At 54.9% G+C, this 22,596-nt stretch overlaps 1 pseudogene; it reads right to left on the bottom strand.

Moving 5' to 3' along the window:
- Positions 1 to 1,956: 1,956 nt before the first annotated feature.
- On the bottom strand, positions 1,957 to 22,304 carry LOC122381408 (annotated as a pseudogene).
- Between the last annotated feature and the right edge of the window lie 292 nt (positions 22,305 to 22,596).

Genomic DNA, 22,596 nt, shown 5'->3' with positions numbered 1-22,596 from the left:
CGGCGCCTCATGCGCCGCCGAGCAACACAGAGCAGGCTGCTCAAGAGTCAGTGTGGGGTCCACCCAGTCCCGCTCCAGCCGCGAACGGTGATGGAGACGGCTGGGCCGTCGTCCAGCGCCGACAGGGTGGTCGGCGCCCCCCGGCGCAGGGTAAGGCGCCACCCACCCCGCCCCGCCCCCGACCGCCCACGGCGGTGCAGGAGGCGCTGCGGCGGGGGAGGAGGAGAGGAGGGCACGAGAGGCGAGGAGGGCTCGCCTCGTCCAGAAGGCCCTCGAGGCTAAGGAAGCCTCGTCTGCCGACTCCGCCTCCGGGAGTGCCAAAGCGGCTGTTGCCGCTGACACCCCGGAGACACCTGAGGCGGGGACTCGGCCCATCATGGGTCCCCCGCCGCCTCCTCCACCTCCGCAGCGGCGGCCACCACCGCCGCTGCCAGAGACGCCTGTGTCGAGGACACAGGCCGCCGCCTCGACATCCCCGTCGGGGCGGCAACAGACCTCCGCGGCTCCAGGGCGCCTCGCCAAGCGGCAGACGCCCCCGAGCTGGTCACCCTCGGAGGGTGACGCCCCCCGGGCGAAAAAGCCCCAGCAGGGCTCGAGCCACGCCCGATCTGCCTCTGCTGAAGGGAGGCTACACCGAGAGGGCTCGGGGCATCCCCGCATCCGTTACGGGGGGAGCGCCTCCTCGGAGTTAGAGGACCTAGTCTAGTCTTTCAGTCTAGTCATTTCCTCTTTTATCCTTTTATCTTTTTCGCGCTATTGCGCTTTTTTACCAGGTGCATTTCTCTCGGTGCTTTTCACCTTTTTTGTGGTCAGTCAGGTATCTGTGTGCGCCTTTGCCTCATGTTATACGCGCCCTTTTTGCGCCTTTTTAACCACGCCTTTTATTCTACAGTGGAACTGTAGAGGCCTCCGGGCCAACTACCAGGACCTACAGTCTCTTATCCGTTGGCGCACACCCCTTGTTTTAGGTCTCCAGGAGACCAAGCTAGCGCCAAACGTTACCTTTGCCATCAAGGGCTACTCTGTTTTTAGAAGAGACCTGGACACCCCTACCATTGCCCATGGAGGTGTGCTTCTGGCGGTTCACCACCGCGTACCTGCTCGCCAGGTGCCGCTGCAGACTCCCCTGCAGGCGGTGGCCGCCAGAGTTGATTTCAACCACCGGGAACTGACAGTGTGCTCTTTATACCTACCACCAGGTATAGCGCTCCCGGTGGTTGAGCTGCATCGACTTGCTGTCCGCTCCACTTCCAAACAGCCTGTATTGCAGCGGACACGCGGTCGGCGACGGCCGCCCACCGTCGCACCCGCCTCGTTCCGGAGATTTGGCCGCACAATAGAGTCGACATGTCTAAAAACAGACCGGGCGGGCCGGAGGGCCGCGTCGAGGCACAGCTGACAAATTACCAGCACTCCCGCGTGCAGGGCGGGTGTACACGGGAGACGCGGCCGCTCCCAGGCCGCGCCGAAAACAGTCGTCCACAGGTAAAACGTTGTAGGAACTCCCCGAGCACCCCACCCCCCACCCCCACCCCCTTCCCCGCAGTCATGCCCCTGCTCCCAGCCGTGGTTCATCACATACAGACGCCCAATAAGGCGCGTCCAACGCACGCGCGCGCGTAAAACACAAACATGGCTCGCTACGGCGTAACACAAGGCTGCATCAGACACCGGCATGCATAATAAAAACAACGGCGCTAATATCACAAAATCTGAAAACGGGTCAACACTATCCGTCCAGTTTTCGCATAAAATGGCTACTTCGTAAGCCTGCAGGGTTCTCAAGGCAAGACATCGTCCCTGTTCATACACCGCGACAGGAAAGGCATAGATCGGTTACCGGCCGGCCCTGGCCACTGCGTTCCCGACGAAACATCACGGCGGTCACACGGGCGCGTCACGGCGGTCACGCGGGCGCGTCACGAACGTAGCACCGTCACGGCGCGCAGCCGACTATCAGCTGGGCGCGTCGGCCGCCCCGCACAGTGTCACCTCGCTGAAACAGTACTGGCGCACGCGGCCGCTGGGGTCCAGCTGGGACACCACCTCGCGGTGGCTCAGCAGCAGCAGCAGGCACGTGCAGCGCGACATCATCGTGTACAGCTTGCGCTGGTCCAGCACGTCCGTCACGTCCACGTCCTCGGCGGGTAGCACGAGCACCACCACCGGACACTCGAGGCCCTTCATGCGCAGCAGCCAGGTGACGCAGAAGAGGGAGCGGTCGCGCGCCTCGAGCAGCGCCTCCACACCGCGCACCGCCTGCGGCACCAGACTGCCGGGCTGGTAGCCGGCGCGCAGTCGGCAGTTCAGCGCCTCCACGTCCACGCTGTTGTCGTCGAAGAACGGCATCACGCAGATGTCGCACGGCTGAAAACCCTTGGCGCCGGTGAGGTCGACCACGAGCGCGGCGACGGCGGCCGTGTTGTCGGTGAACTGGGCCAGGTCCACCCAGAACACGGGCGGACCGTCCACCGCGTGCGCCACGCTCAGGTCGGCGGCGCAGTCGCACAGGCTCCTGAACAGGTTGAACACGTTGCGCGTGCTGCGGTAGACACTGGTGAGGCGCAGGTGCGGCTCGGGAGGGATGCACACCGAACGGAACACGGCCGGCACCGTGCGCTGGTTCTCGTCCACCGACACCCAGAAGTGGCCCAGCGCCAGGTCCACCAGGACCGGGCGCCAGGACAGCGCCCGCCGCCGCAGTCGCCGCGTCCGTGCGCTGTCGGATTGTGTGGCACGTGCCGCAGCAGCCGGCGTCCAGCTCCATCGGCTCCGGCGTGTCGGCCGGCCGGGGCTCCGGCGCCGCGTCCCGCCCGCCCCGCACCCGGCCGTCGTCGCCGCTGTCCCCACTACCCTCGCCGCCGCCGTTCAGCGGGTGTCCCATCCCGTTCACTCGGCCCGGCTCGCTGCCAGTGCTGGCGCGCCGCACCGCCGCGTTTCCCCGCACATATAGTGCGGCGATCTCGTCCACTATCTGCGCGCAGAGCGGTGAGATGAGCACGCTCTCCAGCTCGTCCACAAACACGTGCCGAAATCCGGCGCTCTGCTGACGGCACCAGCGCACGAACCAGTCGTTGCTGATGCTGATCCTCTGGGTGACGACGTGCTCGATGCCCAGACGCTGAAGTCGCTGCACCACCTCCATTCGAATACCGGGCCAGTAGCATAAGAACAGCGCCTGGCTGTCCGGGCCCAGCTGGCCCTGACGGACACAGAAGAGAGGGGAGGGTCAGAGGGTCCTTCGCAAGGAGCGTGAAAGGATGTATGAGAGCCACACTTAATTCCTGCCATATAACGGTAACATGGATTGAAACAAGGAAGTCAGATCAGATACCATACAAATACGTGGGGTGAGTGCCATATTCAGATAAGAGATTAGCTGAGAACGTGGGGTTACAAAGTACGGCAGGAAATAAAACTCGTCCTAGTGTATAAACACGAACTATCAACGCTTCAGCCGTGGCATTTGTGAGCTCCGTCCACCTTACATGTCCACAATATGCCCAGCACCCAATAGCTGTAACCGTGCCTACGCTCTTCCACGGCATGCCAAAGGCTATACTATTTTGACAGTTACAGCCACACAAACAAGGGACAGTCTACATAAATAAGTCCTTCAGAGATAGTTCGAGTCTGGCGAACCAACATTCCAAACACCCAACCACTCTGCCGCCTCTGCCCCTCACTCTCTCCAGCTGACTCACCATGCTGTGCAGCATCTCGATCTTCTTCATCATGATGAGTGTTTTACCGGTGCCGGCGGCGCCCTGTATGACCAGCGGGTGTACGGTGCCCGGCTCCAGCGGCTGGGGGCCCGAGTGGAGCAGCCGGTGCTGCGTCTGTGGAGAGCAGGGGAGGGTGGCAGCTCAGCTCAGGTGAGTAAGGGCCGGTCGGATGACAATGGAGATGAATACACCCGAGATAGAATTCGGTACTTCCCAGGGGGAAAATGTACAAACAGTCCGAATGGCCTAAAGGCGACGTTATCTCAATGCATCCAAATACTAGCCATCGCTAATATTTCTGCGGCACGTTTGCGGCGTTCTCCGATTCGCCATCGCAGTTCTAAATGAGCGGGACACCCCGACTCACCTTACACCGGCATTCCCCGTTAATTCTCGCTCGTTAGTGTCGTAACTAGCTGGTTACTGCCGCGGGCCTGAATACCGCCAAACGTAACGGTCCACCCACCACCCGCTCACCAGACAGCGGCAGTCCAAGGTTAAACACCGGGTGACCATCAGCCAACAGCGCGTGCTTTAAATTCCTTCGTGTAAGACGTGTCCATTGTCGAGCTGGGTGGTGAGCGGTTGCTTATAGTTGGATAATGGATGGTTATAGTTGGATGGCGGTTCCAACTATAGCGGATCCAATTATAAGCAGTTGCTTATAGTTGGATAGTTATAGTTGGATAATGGATGGATATTGTTACGTGTATGATCGCTATTCGCTTATGATCGTACAAATGAGCGAGACTACGGCGAACCACATTGATGGCCTCAAATCAAACGCTTTTGCATCGTTACTTTTAACATATTGTGCTCAAAATTTTGAAGTTGTGCACGTCTGCAAACCAAAAGAACAATGTATTAGAATAAATTATCGTTCTGTCTCAATAATCAATCATTTTGGTGCCCCATTTTTGTACTTTGGGTAGATATTCACCGGTACAGCCCTCAGCGGACTGCGTGGTAGGTATTCTTTTTTCGACAAAACCGGTAATAACTCAAAGACTATGTGATCTGTCGGTCGGAATTCATTGCAAATAGAGGCACCATGCTCCACTCCTTCGATTGGGTCTATCACTAAGCAAAGTATATGCTTTGTGTGGCAACAAAATGCAACAGTTTGTTTTGAGGGCAAATATAAACTTTTGGGTTTTGTTGCCAAACTGGATGGAAAATGAATACGATGGTAATGCCCATCTAAGGTGCGGAGTCTCGCGCGTCTTGCTGTTACGATTTCCGAGTGACCGATAGCATAGTATCCACGATATTGTTGCGTTCACTCACCGAGCACTCGTCGATAACTGCCGCGTCCGTGCGGCGCTGGCCCGCGCGGAGCGGGACGGGGTTGTGACCTCCAGTGCCCCGGGGCACGGTCAGCTGGCGGTCGGATGATCGTCCGGTCACGCGCAGGGGCGGTCGCGCGCGCACAGTGAGGGGAGGCCGAAGTGTGACCGCCACACACCTCCCTCCCCACTTCCAGCTACATCTTCGTGTAGGTGAGCCGATCAGGCTCGTTGCGGTTTCGCAGCGGGTAGCGGTTCAGCTGCGGCGGGGAGCAGGTCTCAGATTCAGCAGGCTCCTCGGTGGGCTCATCCTCAGCAGCCCTCGGTCCGTGAGAACCGTCCGGTGCCGCGCCATGACGCAGGTCTTCCACGGCCAGGTCCACGAACGAGTCCAGGCGGGTCTCGTCAGCCCGACGTGCAGGCGCCGGCGCCGGCAGGACGGGGGCCAGGGTGCCGGCGTCCGAGCTGCAGTCCTCAGAGAGCAGTCGGTCAGGCCTCACTGGACAGGCACGCAGGCGGTCGTGGTGCACGATCATAGACCGCCTCCTGCCGTCTACTTCCCTCACTCGGTAAGTCACTTCGCTCTTCAACTGGAGAACCTCGAACGGTCCTATCCACTTGTTGGACAGCTTCGGACTGACGCCTACCTTCCTGTTCAGGTTTGACACCATGACGAGGTCCCCCGGAGCGTGCTGACTGAACCTGACGGTCTGTTTCTGTCTGTAGGCGCGCCTACTGGACTCCACCTTCTCCTTCACCTCATGGCGCAGCTCGTCCAGTTCTTGGAGGCGTGATGCTATCTGGCTGTCATCTCGGGCGCGACCTGCCGCGAGATCTGTTGGAGTCGTGGCCTCATAGCCGAGCAGCAGCATATGTGGAGTCTGTCCCGTTGTTTCATGTACGCTTGTCCGGTAAGCCGCCATGACCTCCGGGAGCCGTGCATCCCAGTCAGCGTGATTTGTCGACACGTAGGACCGGAGCATGTTGCCGAGTGTTCTCATGAACCGTTCCGCTTGCGGGTTTCCTTGTGGATGATGGGGAGTTGTCCGACTTTTCTGGATGCCGAACCTTGCACACAGCATGCGGAAGAGCTCAGACTCAAACTGCTTCCCTTGGTCTGAGTGGATCTGACGCATGGCGCCGAAGCGACAGATGATCTCATCCATGAGGACCTTGCACACGCTCTCGGCGTCCTGACGCTCCATCGGGAACGCTTCCGTCCACTTCGTTGCCTGATCTGTGACAACGAGTATGTACTTGTTACCCCTCCGACTGGGCGAGAATGGTCCGCAGATGTCAACTGACACGAAGTCCCACGGCCGCAGCGGAACAGGCAACGGCTGATGTGGGGCCTTGTCGCGCTGGTCTGGCTGCTTCACCTGGAGACACACCTGACAGGAACGGCACCAGTCGGAGACATCCGCAGTCATCGTGACCCAGAAGAACCGGTCTCTTACCCTATCCAGAGTGCGCCTCCCTCCCTGATGGCCAGACATGGGGTCATCATGCGCCAGCCTCAGCACAGCCGGCACCAGGTGTGCCGGCACGACAACTTGCTCGCGCTCTCGGCCGCGGCACCTGTATCTGTTGATCAGTAGTCCGGCTTCGATCTTCAACGCGTCTCTTCTCCTCCAAAGCCGTCGTGCTCCTTCCGGAGCGGTCTGGCCGAGCCTGCCGATCGCGATGCCGTCCTTGACACAGCGCAGAGCCTCGTCCCGCTCCTGCTCCTCCGGTGTCACCAGAGCCGTGTCTGTCAGACGCACGGCGCTGACCGGCGCACGGGACAGCGCGTCAGCATGGGGAATGGACTTCCCGGCGACGTGTTGGATGTCGAGCTCGAACTCAGACAGCTTCAGAGCCCACCTGGCGAGACGTCCCTTCAGCTTGTTGGAGGTGGAGAGAGCCAGCAGTGGGTTGTGATCCGTTCTGAGCACGCAACGCCTCCCGTAGATGTAGACCCTGAAGTGTTCCACGGCCCAGACCAGTCCAAGACACTCCTTCTCCGTGGTCGAGTAGTTACGTTCGGCCTTTGCCAACACTCGGCTGGCAAACGCGACGGGCCGGCCATTCTGAGACAGGATCGCGGAGATCCCAACATCGGAGGCATCAGTCGTCAGCTCGAAGTCGCTGTCCATCTTGGGATACGCCAGGACTGGCGCAGTCACCAGAACGCCTCTCAGTTGTTGGAAAGCACTGTCACACTCTGTAGTCCATCTGAAGCCGTTCTTGAAAGTACGGTCTGCCTTCCTCTCCAACAGTCTCAGCAGCGGCTTGGCCATGTCGGCGTACTTGGGACAGAAGCGCCGATAGTAGGATGTCAGACCGATGAACCTCTGAAGCTCCTCGTGCGATGCTGGCGTCGGGTAGTCGCTTACGGCCTTGAGCTTGTCTGGATCAGGGCGGATGCCGTCCTGGGTCACGAGGTACCCCAGGTAGCGTACCTCCTTCTTGGCGAAACTACACTTCCCCAGTTTCAAGAGCAGATTGGCGTCCGCGAATCTCCCCAGGATGTCGTCCAGTCGTTTCAGGTGCGTGTCGAAGTCCTTCGACCATAGGATGACATCGTCCACGTACGACAGGGTGTATAGCCAGTTCGAGTCCGCCAGAAGCATCTGGAGCGCCATCTGCAGCGTTGCGCCTGAGTTCTTCTGCCCCATGGGCATCCTCAGCCACTCGTAATGGCCGCTGTGGGTCGAGAACGCTGTCTTCTCGATGTCACGCTCGTCCATCTTGAACTGCCAGTATCCGCTGGCCAGGTCCAGTGTGGTGAAGAAGCTGTTGTTCTGCAGACAGTCCAGGGCGTCGTCGATCCGGACCAGCGGGTGTGCGTCGAACTCGGTCACTTTGTTGAGGCCTCGGTAGTCGATGGTGAGCCGACTGCTACCGTCCTTCTTCTTGCACATGACGACGGGCGCGCTCCACGGGCTGTGGCTTCTGCGGATGAGTCCTTTCCGCATTAGGTCCTCACAGAACTCTTCGGTCTTCCGTCGGGTCTCCCAGTCGGTTCTGCGCGGGGGTATCCGAATGGGCAGCTGATGCTGTTCCTTCAGACGTATGCGGTGCTTCACCAGGTCGCACATACCGACCTCTCCCCGTACGGAGAACGCGCCGTTGCGTCGCAGCAGGACCGCCGCCAGGGCACGGCGCTGCTCGTCCGTCACATCCGACTCGGCGACCTTGCTGCTGACCATGTCTTCCAGCTGTCGCTCTCTTGCCTCCCTTTCCTCCCGGCTGAGATCGCTCAGCGGCGAGGCACGCACTGTCGGCGGATCCGCGTAGCCGACACATCGGGCGACAGTGCACGACTTGTACAACTTCACTGCACTTCGACCCGGGTTACACAGCCGCAACTGAACAGCGCTGTCTGTCCTGATGACGTCCACAGAGCTCGAGACGCAGAGGCTGTTCCCGTAGCGTCGTGTGAACTTGCTGTCCTCGACCAAGGTGATGTGCTGCCCGGGTGCACATGCAGTGTCGGCCCGCACTCTGCCCGCCAGCAGAACCTCAGACGCCGCGGGGATGGTGACGTCCGCGGTGAGCTCGACTGGGTGTCCGTCGGTAGCCGGTGCACCGGCCGCGGCTGGGCCGCCAGCGTCGCGGCTCTCCATAACCGCAACTGCAGCTGGGCCGCCGGGTACCACCGCCCTCTCGCCGAGGCTGCGTCCGCCGGTCACACGCCCGTCGGCCGTAGAGTTCTCCGTCAGTCGCATAGTCATGTGCACGAAGTCGAGCGCCACCTCGCCATACAGGGACAAGAAGTCATTGCCGAGGACGCATTCGGTGTTCACACTGTCAACAATCAGTACCGTGTGACGCCGCGGCGGCAGGTGACCACACTCGACGGTTGCATCAACAGTCCCCCTCACCTTCAACGGCGTGCCATCAATAGTCACCGGTGCCGATGCAGGGTGCACGAGGGGTCGGAACGCTTTGCACCCTACCGCCGGGCAGCTGCTGGTGACGAACGTGACGTCACTGCCAGTGTCAGCAAGCCACGTGACGCGGACGCCGTCGATGGTGCCCCGGATCAGCGGAGTCGTCCGAGCCACCCTAGAAGAGGCTACTACAGCGGGGACCGAGGAGCGGCGGCTCACATCCTCCTCGGTCCGTTCCCGTTTCCCGACCGCCGGTCTGCTGGGCGTTGGTACGGACAGTCAGAGCGCCAGTGGGAGAGTTCACCGCAGTTGAAGCAGCCCTCCTCCCTCCGACGGCTCGGTGTTCGGCGCCTGTTGGACGAACGGGACGAGCGGTTGTAGTCGCGGCTGGGACGGAATACGCGACATGCCTGCATCTGCTCCTCCAGCATCTGGATCTTGTCGGACAGCGCCGACAGCACGGAAGTCTCGCTGGGCTGAGGTTGAGAGCCGGTACTCCACGCGTCCGACTGTTCTCCTCTCGGGGCACCATGGACGGCCCCCACAGATGCGCCGCCTCCCGTTGACGTCTCGATCTGCTCCAGCTTTCTCGCCTCCAGGAGAACCGTCTCTGTCGACCACGTTGGTTGGTAGAACGAAAGTATGTGTTTCCTCGACTTTTCTCCGATGCCCATCAGAAACCGATCCTTCACCAGCCGCTGGCGGTATGTGGCGTCCTCCCACTCGGCGTAGGCGCGAGCACACAACGTTTCCAGATCGTACAGGAACGTCGCCAGTGATTCGCCGGGCCTGCGAATACGCTGATGAAACTCCAGCGCGTACTGAACAGCGAGTCCGGGAGAGTCGAACTCGGCATTCAACTTCTCGCACAGTTTCTTCCAGCTGTTCCTGTCGCCGTCGGAGAGGCGCATCGCGAAGTCGAATGCCCGACCGGTGATCGCCGGGAGCGCCATCACCGCCGTAGTTTCGTCACTGAAATCGCTGGAGGTCTTCTGTTCCGGTTTTGAACTGTCCCAGTTGCAAGCACGGGCAATCACTTCTATCTTGCTGATCCACGTTTTTACATTACCACTGCCGTCAAATTCCGGTAAACGGTAATTCTTCGCCATAGCCATGGCTCCGTTGCAGTTTTCCGCTGCCACCACGTGTTGCGTTCACTCACCGAGCACTCGTCGATAACTGCCGCGTCCGTGCGGCGCTGGCCCGCGCGGAGCGGGACGGGGTTGTGACCTCCAGTGCCCCGGGGCACGGTCAGCTGGCGGTCGGATGATCGTCCGGTCACGCGCAGGGGCGGTCGCGCGCGCACAGTGAGGGGAGGCCGAAGTGCGACCGCCACAATATTCTCGGTTTTGTCGAAAAAAAAAATACCTACCACGCAGTTTGCAGAGGGCTGTACAATAAAAGCGATACGTTATTATGCTTTGGAAAAAAAAATGTTCAACGCGGAACCGCCGGGCGGCCGGTCTGGGACGTGGTGATTGTCCAAGTTGATGGATACTTCCCTAGACCGGTAGCTTATATAACACAGCATACGTTCACGCTGAGGCTGAGCGAAGGTCGGATATTTTGCAGAGGAGACCGTGCATTAAAAATAGAACAGGTACTTGGTAAACGACTTTTTTATAGTGACTTAAACGTCTCCGGCCACGCGATGAGGGCAACGGCCAAACCACTTGCGCTGAGGGAAAACCGGTTTGCCCTAAATAAACCGGTGGGCGTAACACGCTTCGCTCAGGTTTAATTTCCAACGTTAAATAACCACGAGCGCCATAACTCATAAAAGTACACAACTTGTCACCCGCCGAGTTTGGAAACGTTCTGGGAAAACCGGAGCCCATGAAATTCAGCCAAAGGCCCGGCCTGGGTGACGGCGGCGCGCCCCTTACCACAGAGAGCAGAGCCACGGTGACGGCGGCGCGCCCCTTACCACAGAGAGCAGAGCCACGGTGCGGTCCATGTCCTGGCTCATGGCAAAGTCGAGCTCGCCGCCCAGCTCCCGGACAGAGGCGCCGCAGGACAGCAGCAGGAACCTGCCGGCGGGCGGCATAGGTCAGCGGCCCGATCTAGTCACCCCGCGCTCAGTTAACACAAATAAATACGGCAATATAAAGAACACTTGAACACGTCCGACATCGAGACATACGGCGGTGCCAAACATAGCGAGACATACAGTCGAGACATACAGTCGAGACATACAGTCGAGGCACACAGTCCGCCGGTCACTTCCACCTGTGGAGCCAGATTGTTACAGTTATTTCTACTAGACTATGAAGCAGTTTGCTGCTGTAGACCTATCTCGCCTGTGGGATAGTTTTATCTCCAGATTCTGTATCACCTGTAGAGCAGCTTGCTCCACTTTGTCCGCTTAACATGTGGGGGGGGGGGGGTAGATTACAACCATATCGTTCGTGTCACCTGTGCAGCATTTCCCTCTGTTTCCACCGTCTCACCTGTGGAGTAGTTTGTTCCAGTCGGCCAGCGGCAGGTCGGGAGTGCAGGCGAGTCGCTGCACGAACCAGCAGTTGAACAGCTCGCTAGAGGCCAGTGTGTCGCAGAACAGGTGGAAGTCCTCGGCCTGCCAGCGCGCGTTGGTCTGGTTGGTGCGCACGTCCACCGAGCGACCGCACAGGAACGGCCACAAGATGAAGCCGGGGATGCACTCCTCGCCTGCAGCGAGACGGCAGGGTCACAGTCAGGGCACAGTCTGAGTTACCGCGGTAGGGGTAACGTCAGTTGAGCAAATCTGAACAGTGAACTAGAACAGTGGTTGACGTCACAAAACGGAAAAATGTGATGGGTATTGGACGCACGCGCACGTTTTAATGTCCCCCAAACCATACACAAACATAGGATTGCTGAAGCTACATACACCTTCACAGTCATCACCGCCCGTCCTATTTGCAGCGTTGGGCTTTACCCCGCCTTTCCGTCATATGTCACATTGTCCCATATGTAATATGACCTCGTCACAAGCGGATTTTGCTCTTTGGCGAATCGCCGTCACGTTCCGCGTCTCAGAAATCAGATACGGAGCAACAATCCGTGACTACATCGATCGGAGCCGCGATTTTGAAAATACGCCTACGGTCCAACTAACCGCGACATAATCCCACTACACGTTGATCCCCGGGTGAGCGGTGGTGCCGGCGGCCGCGTGCCGCCGCGGCGCGTGGCGTCTCACCGATATTGAGCTGCTGGGCGAGCACCTCACGGTGCCGGCGCAGCTGGTTCAGCGCCGACCGCTTCTGGTCCTTGACCTCACGCGCGTTGGACGTCTTCAGCATCTCCGACTGCGAGTCCGACGTGGACTTCACCTCGGCCAGCAGGATAAAGTGCCGGTCTGCAGGGGCGGGGGGGTCAGATAAGTGCCGGTCTGCTGGGGCGGGCGGGGGGGGGGGGGTCAGATAAGCCTAGGTAACCCGACGGCTGATGGTGGGGAGCGAACCGAGGGAAATGATGGCACGTTGCTAACTAGTAGGCCCAAAACAGCCAACCTTTATTTATTTATTTCTATATCCAATAATTATCAAGTTATTCATTTATCTATACATTTATCTATCAACATATTCATTTCTTTATTTATTTCCTTATCAGCGCTTAGTGGCGAAATCCAGCCGTGATATCATGTCAGAGCTGAGTTGGACCTGTGTCGAACTTCGTGAGGGAAGGGTTTTCCGATCTCATCAAAGGACATTGTTGTTGCATGGCCTGACCAGTCATGTACTTGGTACTAACGCGATGTCGTTTACAGGTAGTTATGTGATAATTGCTTTAAATTTTAAGCTATAGCATATGCAGTGCACTGAAAGATATGGCATTACACCAATTTACACACGCCACCGTTCTGGGCGCTTCTAAGATTCCACACTGATATCCAACTACCAAGTTAGCTTTGCCTCCAGCTCATGTCAACTTATGGCGATAAAACCGGCACAAACTGGTTTTTAGTGCTGGCCGGCGTAGACTAACTGATGCCATCATTTACCAGCTTTTATTTATTATATTTAGAAATAATAGCCGAGGCCCGGTAGACATTTACTCTGGCGTACACAGTGTCCCAGTGAAGGGTGCGCGGTTGGGTCGGCTCTATTCTGGGGGCGCTGCCCGACGGGAGGGTGCCAGCCACACGGTTCCCAGCCCGGTCGGCCCGGTCGCGTTACAGCGCAGCGTACACGGCAGGCGCGCCGCATGGCCGACAAATAATGAAACTCACTAATAAAAAACTAGACCAGCGACAGAGGAAATAAATAACGAAACTATCTCGAATGAAAAAGCAATAAAAAGCGGTGATTAATCATTAAATAAAAAAGAAATGTATAAATAGGCAGTGGCAATTACAGAGAGACAATGGGGTCGAAGAATGCCTGCAGAGCCTTCCGCACCGTACGCCGTGAGGAATAAATAAATACATATTTCAATTAAACTTGCAGCACCACGCGCCATGAGAGAGAAATAAATAACAATACTTTAAAAAGCTCAGAGCAGAATATATAAAGAACGTAATGTTCAAGAAATAAAGAAGCAATAAATAAATAGTAGCAATAACACAAAGACCCTGACGGCCAAGCCTGCGAGCCTATATCACCGTGAAATAATTTATATTTGGTAACAGTTTGTTTGCTGGAGTTGGACTGCAGCGAAGCCAGGTCGTCGGACTCAGAACCCACAACCTAGCCGCTGTACGTATTAACCACGGTACATTAAATACCAAAGGTACCTGAGCATCTGCATCGTCCCAGATTTACATGCATTAGCATACAGAGCGGCGGACAAAGCCGACACATTTGTATTTTATGGCGCACAGACTACAGAGCAGTCATCAGCGAAACAAATCGACAGCTTTCAATACGTTAGCACTGACTACGCTGTTCACCCTTTGTTTGTATTTTTATTCTTTATCTTTAACATGGTGAAAGATCATACAAAGACATAAACTTGTAAGGTATTTAGAGTACCCAACCCGTCCCAACATTTAAGGCATTGAGATTTGAGAATGAGTCACTCGTAGCCGCTGAATACTTCTATACCCCCACCCAATGCCGTATCGCCCGGTCCCCGTACCGCGTACTCATCCCGGTACCACCCCAGTACCCATTACCGGGTGGTGCGTACTCACCACGGTACCACTCAAGTACGCAGTAGTACCCGTGTCCCGCACTCACCGTGGTAGCGCACCAGCACTACGTAGTCGTGCTCTCGGGTGATGAGGTTGCTGCCCGAGGTGTGCTTGGCCGTACGACCCGCGTAATGGCGACCATGGAAGAACAGCACGCCCAGACCGGGCGCGTGCAGGCCCCGCAGCAGTTCGAACACGATCCGCTCCGCCTCCGACGCCTAGAAGACGACACAGGGTCAGGTCAGGTCGGATTAGGTCAGGCGGGTCAACGTGGATCTGATCAGGGAGGGTCAAGTAAGGTCAAATTGGATCGGATTGGGTCAGATCACAGCACATGACAGTCCAGGTTAGACCAGGGTGAATCGAATTGGGTTAGGTCAGGTCAGGTTAGGTCGGGTAGGGTCGGATTACGTCAGGTCAGCACAGATCATTTAGCTGACGTCCGACGGCAGAGAGGTAAGAGAGGCGATGTCAGTGGTGGGATAGGCGACAGATGGATTAATTACCTTCCGCCGCGGAAAATCCCAGCGATTGAACATTGCACAGTTGCAGAATAAGACATGGAACAATGCCCGGGGAGAAACACAGAAACTTTGCCCATTATTTCCAACGTCCGTTCAGCCAGGTGTTCGACCAGATATGTTCCCGTTGCACCGAAACGCTTCAACTCAAGCACTGATGTGTGCAAGCCGAATACTCACGCTGTTTTCCGCCTGCCTGCTCAAAGTGGTCGCTTATGACAGCGACAACCGCAGCTCGACGAGTTCTCGGATGGGTAATTATCGGGTTGCTATGGTGCTTGGAGTTACGGAGTGCCTTCGACATGAGCAGTGAGCATCAACGCATGGATTTTCAGAGCAACATGCATTCATGCAAAGGCTTTAGGTCGGCAAATTATCGCGTCGGTGCCATATGCCAGACCGCTATAACGTTCAAAACCGCATGGTAGCACAGCATGGGTGGTTGAGTATACGCGCCAATGACGCACTATTTAGGACCACTGCACCAGCACTGCACCAGGGCCCAATCTTACCAAATGCCGTGAATGCGCATTCACGGCATTTGGTAACATTCAGAACTATTCCACATTCACTTATTCATTCGTTCAGACAACATTCATCATCATTCACGCTATTAAAATCATTGGACAAGATTAGCTGGATGTAAATAAAAGGGATATCTTTGATATCAGTGCCGTAAACTCCGGCCAGTGCTGCCAAATCCTATTTACGGCATTGGTAAGATTGGGCCCAGGAATCGCTCGGGTAGAACAACGACAGAGCAGTTTGAGCTAGAGTCCTATAACGGATAATGTTGCATGTAATAACTTGAAGGTGCGCTAATAGCAATGGAATCGGTACGCTTCGCTGTCTAAATATGAGCAAGATTCGATGGCATGCATTGTCACTGAACAACGGGTAGCGAGTCTAGTTTGATCTAAACATGCTCGCAGCACTTTTCTTGCGCGTTTTATCTTATCGTCTCCGGCTATTCCATTCAAGCATAGAGCAAGCGAGCGTGCTGTTGCCATTTGACGTTCAACACACATTAGCGCTATCATCACCAAGAAAATAGATCCTCCGCTGCCTAAATGGGAAAGAATGGTAGGTATTTCTGTTAGCGTGGCAAAAAAATAATAATGACAAAAGTAATTCAGAATGTGGACCTTGATCTCTCCATCTACCTCCGTGGGCTTTTAGCGCGCTACAGGGATCGCATTCATCGGCGGCCAGCCCGGCTGACGGGGCCCAGGGGCGAGTATGTCCGCCTCACCTGGTGTTTCTCCGATGGTATGTAGACGCTGGGAAGACTGTACACCACCGACTCCTGGCTGTGCAGCAGAGGAAACTCACGCGAAACATAGCTGAAACAAACACGGCAAAACGATATTAATGAGTCATAAGAGGAACACAAGCAGATCCTGCCACTCAATACAATTTAGCGTCAATTGTAAACACAGACCCGGACATTCAAAATAGTCACGTAAAACAGTCAACGGACCAACAACAAACCATTCACCAAATCACTGCCGAGCATCGTTTACCAAGTCATTGTCACACATCCAGTGTTCAGGGCGCGGCTTAGCGATTGATCATGCCGTTATATAAGCCATAACCAAGATCGCCTGGCATGTTTCGTCGCAGCCTGGGTCGCACGCGCCTAGCGCTGACAAAAATCGACCGCCGCGTGCCGAGCGCTGGCGAACACCGGCCACCGAACGCTGACAAACATTAGTCGCCGCTGAGCGCTGACAAACACCGGCCGCTGAGTGCTGACAAACACCGGCCGCTGAGCGCTGACAAACATGGCTCCTGACCGCTGACCAGCATCGGCCGCCGCTGAGCGTAGAGCGCTGACGAACGATCGCCGAGCGCCGCGGGGCGTGCGAGAAGGGTGATGTATCTCCACCTCGGCGGGGTGCGTCTCTGAAGCGCCCGACCGGCCCTTCTGCCACAGCCCGGTCCGGCCAGCAACGCCGTCATGTCCAAGGTTACAGCGACGCCGTGCTGCCGCCGAGACGGCTGACAGACCATCGGGGCGAGAGACATCGCCGGCAACATTGCGTCAGCGACCGGTACCTACCGCTCCAATCAGGTGTCGGCATCTGAGTCGGCAGTTTGCCGCTCCTGGGCCGGACGCACGGGCCCGGCACTTGCAAGTCAATGACGGCGAAAACCGGCCGCCCCTGTGAGATTCAGCAGGCAAAGGCAATCCTGGCCATTTCACGGCCGCTGCTAGCACGCTGCCAGTACACGTGGCAAATTGGATTCCCATGGAGACAACAACAAACTCGGACGCTCCAACATTGAGTGACTTGACCACAACCTGTGACGTAATGCGCTGGTAGCAGGCAGTGTGGTAGCAGCGTGCTAGCAGCGGCCGTGAAACACCGCCCCTGTGTGTGATGCCTCCAATATAGGACCGGCGTCATGTCATGAACGGTGGCCGGCGAAACATGACGCTGTCCTGATGTTGTGTATTTAGCCGGCGCTCTGTCCTGGGACCGAGTCTGGCTGGAATATCTCGTGGCACCAGATCTGGCTCCAGACGCCGGCCATTAGCCCATAATATGGCCGGAGGCAGAGCACGCCCGATCGCGCCGTCCGATCCCGCTAGCCGCGGGAACCCCGCAGTTCGGGGAACGGTCGCTACAGTTCTGCGCCCACGGCGACCCACACACAGTTCAGCGCTCCCAAACGGCGGCGCGCAAGGACTCGCTTCCTTCGAGGATAATCTCCAATTATTTCGACTACGTATCTTAAATTGAACACGGGTGAAAAATGCACCTCTCATCCACAGCGTGAATATGTTTTGAACCTCATCCGAAACTAGTTTTTAGCTCGACCTTGGAAGATCCTGGGGCGGCAATACATGACATGTGTTATCCAAATTCATTCCTGTCCCCACGAGAACGCAAGTCATATTTAGAACCTAGTTAGATAAATATTCATTCTTCAGCATTGCTGCCACATACCGACAGTAGTGGCATTTACCGCCGTCCCTAATAAAGAAAGCTGTTAGGTATATTACGCAACACTTTTGACAGCTCGTGGGTAGGTAACCATCCAATCGACTTCTATTCCAAGGTAAAATCCATCTCCTGATAATAGAACCCGAAACGGTCAACCCTGTCAGCGCCCCGCACAGACAGCGCCGTGCAAACTGCAAAATATTTACACAGCACATGCAGCGCTCAAAATATAGAAACCTATTAAATCGGGGCGGCGCGGCCTCTGGCGCCGGCCCGGAACGGGAGCGGGCGGCGGCGGCCCACGTCAGCTCGCTATCTGCTCCTGCACGGCCGGCCGGCACGGCACACGTGTTTTTGCCGGGACGCGCCGGCGTGTTTTTCAGGTGCAGCCCGCCCCACTCAGCAGCCTCGCTGGACGGGTGAGCCCGCTCCGCGGAGCACACCAAGACGAGCGGCTCCGGCGGCCGGCCGCTGCGCCACTGCCCCCGGCCAGGGAGCCCCCGGGGAGCGCTCCGACCCGACCTTGTCGGTGACCTGGCAATGAGGGCGGCGGCCGGCGCGTGGGCCCGATGGCGTGGTCTACAAACTGTGACAGCGGTGTCGTCCGCGGCACATGGCAGCTGGCGCCCGGAGGATCGGCCGGGTGCCAAAGCACTACAGTTCGAAATGGGTGTAACGCTCTATCCCAAGGCATTTGGCCCTCTATCAGAAACGCACCGCCAGTCGGGGGCTAGTATATAAAAAAAATTATACTTGATAAGGCGGCATCTTAAAAGTAGCCGAGGTTTATGACCGAGCTTATATACGGTTATGTTTCTCGAGGTTAACTGTGCAGATGTGTTGTATTTGGCGTTAATGATAATGCGAAAGTACGATGCAGCGACACAATTTGCCCAATTCCCGATATGGGGCCGGGCCGGGTGGCCTTGGGCCGGGTAATTGAATGCGTACATACGATCTACAAAGTTAACAACACTAACAAATTTTGGCGTTAAAAACTTGCAAATCTAACTAACATGGCCAATTTCAGAGTCAGACCCAAAGACAACAGGACTTGTTTAGCGCTTGCTTAGCGCTCTGCGTCACCTCATTAGGAAAATCGGTGTACAAATCATTATATGGAACTAAGCGTTTAACGTGTCCACATTGCCGGAAGTATCCAACTCCATTCGTGAACCACGATTCATCTGACCTGAACCAAAAGCACTGCCAATGACCGTAACACGCAAGTCATCCCCGTCAAGGGCAAAAAAAAATGCGTCAATGGCCCAAGCCGAGTTCTCGCCGCCATCTAGCCCTTCAGGAATCGAGGAGACATTTCAAAGACCCTTTACGAGACCATTTCCGCAGATTCACGCGGATTTCGCGAGGCTGCTTCACTGAGTAGCGCAATAACACGTTACACAACTTATTTCATCGACCATGAATGCGAGATCGGTACTATCTTCGTATCATGCGTCCAAAGATCAAAATAATAAAACGCGTTGTGGACTTAACCCTATTCTTGGCGGGCTCCGCCGGGACAAGAAACTGGCGGGGGGGGGGGGCGATTCGGCCCCCCCCCCCCTGAGATCTCGAGAACGAAGCAAGATAGCGACAAGCGGTAAACGGCATCGGATACGCACGGCCAAGATCTACAATTTTTACGAAGGTCATTTTCAGGTCAGGTCAAAGATGACGTCACAGGGGTCGAAAAAGTCAAAATGGCGGCGCTAGATATGGAGAGAGTTTTTCTCGAATAACTTTCGAATTAGTCAAGATAGGAACAAACTAAGGGCATCATCGTGATCCTCTCGTCAATCCGCATCGAATGATATATATGTTGACCTCGAAAGGTCAAGGTCAAAGGTTGACCTCAGGTCACGTGACCTCGAGGTCATCATGTATATCATTCGATGCGTCTTGACGAGCTGAACACAATGAGACCATCCACGCGTCTGTATCTTGTTCCTGTACGGAGTTATTGGCCAAAAACCTTTGGTGACCTTTGATGACGTCACATGACCTCACAGCTGCCCAACAGCAAAACAGACCTCAAGGTAGTGAAGGTTGATCGTATATTAAGTCATGTATGGTATATGGGGCCATTCCGACCCGTTTTAGTGGTAAAAACAGGGAGTTGATTTTTCCCCCATTGACTTATAATGGGGAGGTCACGAAACTGACCTGACCTTAGGTCACCGATATCAAAATTCCGAGATATACAAATTGCACATACTGGTACCCTTACTAAAGCCTGAAGAGAAGAAATTGATCGGTCAAAAACTCTAGCTCTGGCGTGATTGCAAACTTTTCTGAGGTAGGGTCACCAAACCGCCTCTGGTGACCTGACCTGAGGTCAGATCAACTCAAAATTTTCAGACATGTTGCGTAGAAGCCTTTTAGGAAAAGTCAGAAAATTTGAGCTTCCTAGCTCAACGCGTTTGGGAGAAATAACCAAAAAACCTCAGGGGGGGGGCTCCTGAGGCCCCCCCCCGCCAGGAATAGGGTTAAGAAGCCGGTGCCCATCCTGTGGATGCCTCCTCGCACTCACTCGCTAAGTGCCAAGTCGAGTGAGAGAACAAACCGGTCTGGTGCCATTGGCCAACTTTGTCGATCGTATTCTACTGACGTCTGTCGACGGCCTCACGGTCCTCCTCGACCCACTCCGGCTCGCCGTGATCCCAGATATCCCAGAGGTCCTTGTATGACCTTCCAGATTCACCGAGGTTATCCTCTGACCTCCTCGACTTCCCGGGGTCCTCTGCTGACCTCCCAAACTCACCCCGAAGTCCTCTGACCTCTCCGGATCGCCGGGGACACCTGATCTCCGCCAACTCACCTGTTGAGTGTCGGCTCGAGCTGCTGCAGCTGTCCTCCGAGCTCGTCCAGAGCCGGCAGGTAGACGCCCACCTGTCGGGCCATGGGTGTGGCGCTGAGCGGCCGGGGCGCCGCCCCGCCTACACAGCCGTCCATGCACTGCGCGGCAGCCGGCCGGCAGCGGCCGGGTCATCTGCCAGCACAGACACTGCCCAGGTGATCAGGACTGGGTCACACAGAACACTGCCCCATCCGCTCAACTGTGAACAGGGACAGCCAGGCCTCTGGTGGACTTGGAAGCGGCTGTGCCCTAAAGGAAACTCATGAACATAGTTCCTGTCTCCAAGATCTGATGCTTCAGACAAGAGATTCAGGGCACTGTTCAGGGCATGTAAGGCTTTACTCTACATTGCAACATTTAACATTTAAAGGAGCTGCAGTGGCTTTGTGGCAAGCTGAGCAATTGTGGCTGTCAGTACAGTTTACTGCTTCTAGCTCTGCAAGGTGAATGCAGATACTGAAGTAAAAAGGTTATTGAAGCCTTCAATTCCATCATGTTACCCTAGTGCATCCATAAGAATGCTGATGTCCATCAGGAGGCCATAATTTATTCAGATCTCAGCAATAGTTTAGATGAAGAACAACCCATCTTTTCTTAATCAAAACCAACATTTCTTTAATCAAAGGACCTTTAACAAACCATAAAATATCAACTGAAACAATGTACCTTTACACTTTTGTTTTGGACATAATATTCTTAACACTCTTTGAACAGTCAACTCACTCAGTCAAGTCACTTTACCTAAAAGAACACAAACATGTAAGCTTATACCTACTGTACCACTACACATTTTATGACTTGACAAAGGCCTGTATCCAAAAGCTCAACAAGCTTTCTTAAATACATGCATCAGTGTTATGTTTTCTATATTTTAGAAACATGGTCTATGAATTTACAGATGGGAGGCATGGCTGTCTAAATTATTTAAGTTCAAGGTTGAGGTAGGTAACAGACAGCACAAGTCATCAAGTCTGAGCCATGATAACAATTTGGGCTGCATCAAATCAAATAAAAATGGATGAGAGAAGTTAAGCACTGTTCTTTTTTAAAGACATTTAGTCTGCATGGTACAATGGGTGAATTAAGAGCCAGCACCTGCTAAATGCCCAAGAGCTTGATTAGGTAACCACCCACCCACCCACCTAACGGCTAACACCAAACTACAAAGATCCACAAGCTGACAGCATCACCTGCTTCCAATTTACGTCACTATGGTGTCAAGATTTTAGCCTAATACAAGGTATTGCAGGTAGGCACATTGCGGCACAGTGATATTGGCTCTGGGTCTAGCATAGCTGTCTTGTCAGTTGCATGCTAGACTAAACAGCAGCATGAAAGCAAAGCTCGTGCCTATCTTCGTTTGTTATCATAACAATGTATGAATCCAAAGCTATGATGACCTCTGAGGCCTCTTGCACCAAACTACCTAGCTAGGTAAAATCGAAAAACCGGTTTCAGAATAAGCTAATTTAACGGTGGTCAATTTGTTTGCAATAGCCCAATACATAATCCTACATGTGCTTGCTAAATTTTGCACGCAAACTGTTACATTTGAGACTTGGACTGGGTATACGATGCAAAATAATCCAAGCATTGGTGCAAGAGGATTTTGGTGCAAGAGGCCTCTGTCCTGACTGCCACTATTAAAAGGCATGTCAGTACTCAGTATACAATGAGTTACTCAATATCTTGCCGACTTACAAATTGATTGATAGCATAGAAATCTAAAAAATCCCAGCGACGCCCACTCACCTATTCACCCTCGACAGCAACGTTCAGCAATTCGCAGCAGCCTCGGAGTGGAGTCAGAGTGAGATGCCGCCTCCGTGAACTTCAAGACCAACAGTACCTACTTCACGGACAACCCTTATATTACGACGTCATCGCGCCTATTAGGTGCTCCATCTAGAGTGATCTGAGTGATTCCTCAATGGAAATTATTATGCCACCATAACTTACGAGAGGTCTTATGACGACAAACTGACGTCGAATCACATCGCATAAAGAAAATATTTTGTCACAGATGCGTCATTTCAAGGTTGTCTATAAAAAGATGTTGTTCCTGCTTAATACGTCATTTTTTACAGTAAAAATTACGTCACCAGAAAACAATTAGCCCGCTAGTAAGGGTTTCAAAATGAAATATCTATTGTAAATTCTATCAGGAAGCCTCTTTATTTTAAAATCATATTTAATACCACTAAAATTATAATAAAATAGAATCAACCTGAACACAGAGAACAGAATATACTTCGAACATGA

The sequence above is a fragment of the Amphibalanus amphitrite genome, unplaced genomic scaffold (genome assembly GCF_019059575.1).
Source record: "Amphibalanus amphitrite isolate SeventyFive unplaced genomic scaffold, NRLGWU_Aamphi_draft 000120F_arrow, whole genome shotgun sequence".
Lineage (NCBI taxonomy): Eukaryota > Metazoa > Arthropoda > Thecostraca > Balanomorpha > Balanidae > Amphibalanus > Amphibalanus amphitrite.
Note: the sequence above shows the minus strand (reverse complement) of the source record. Positions and strands in the feature narration are given on the sequence as shown.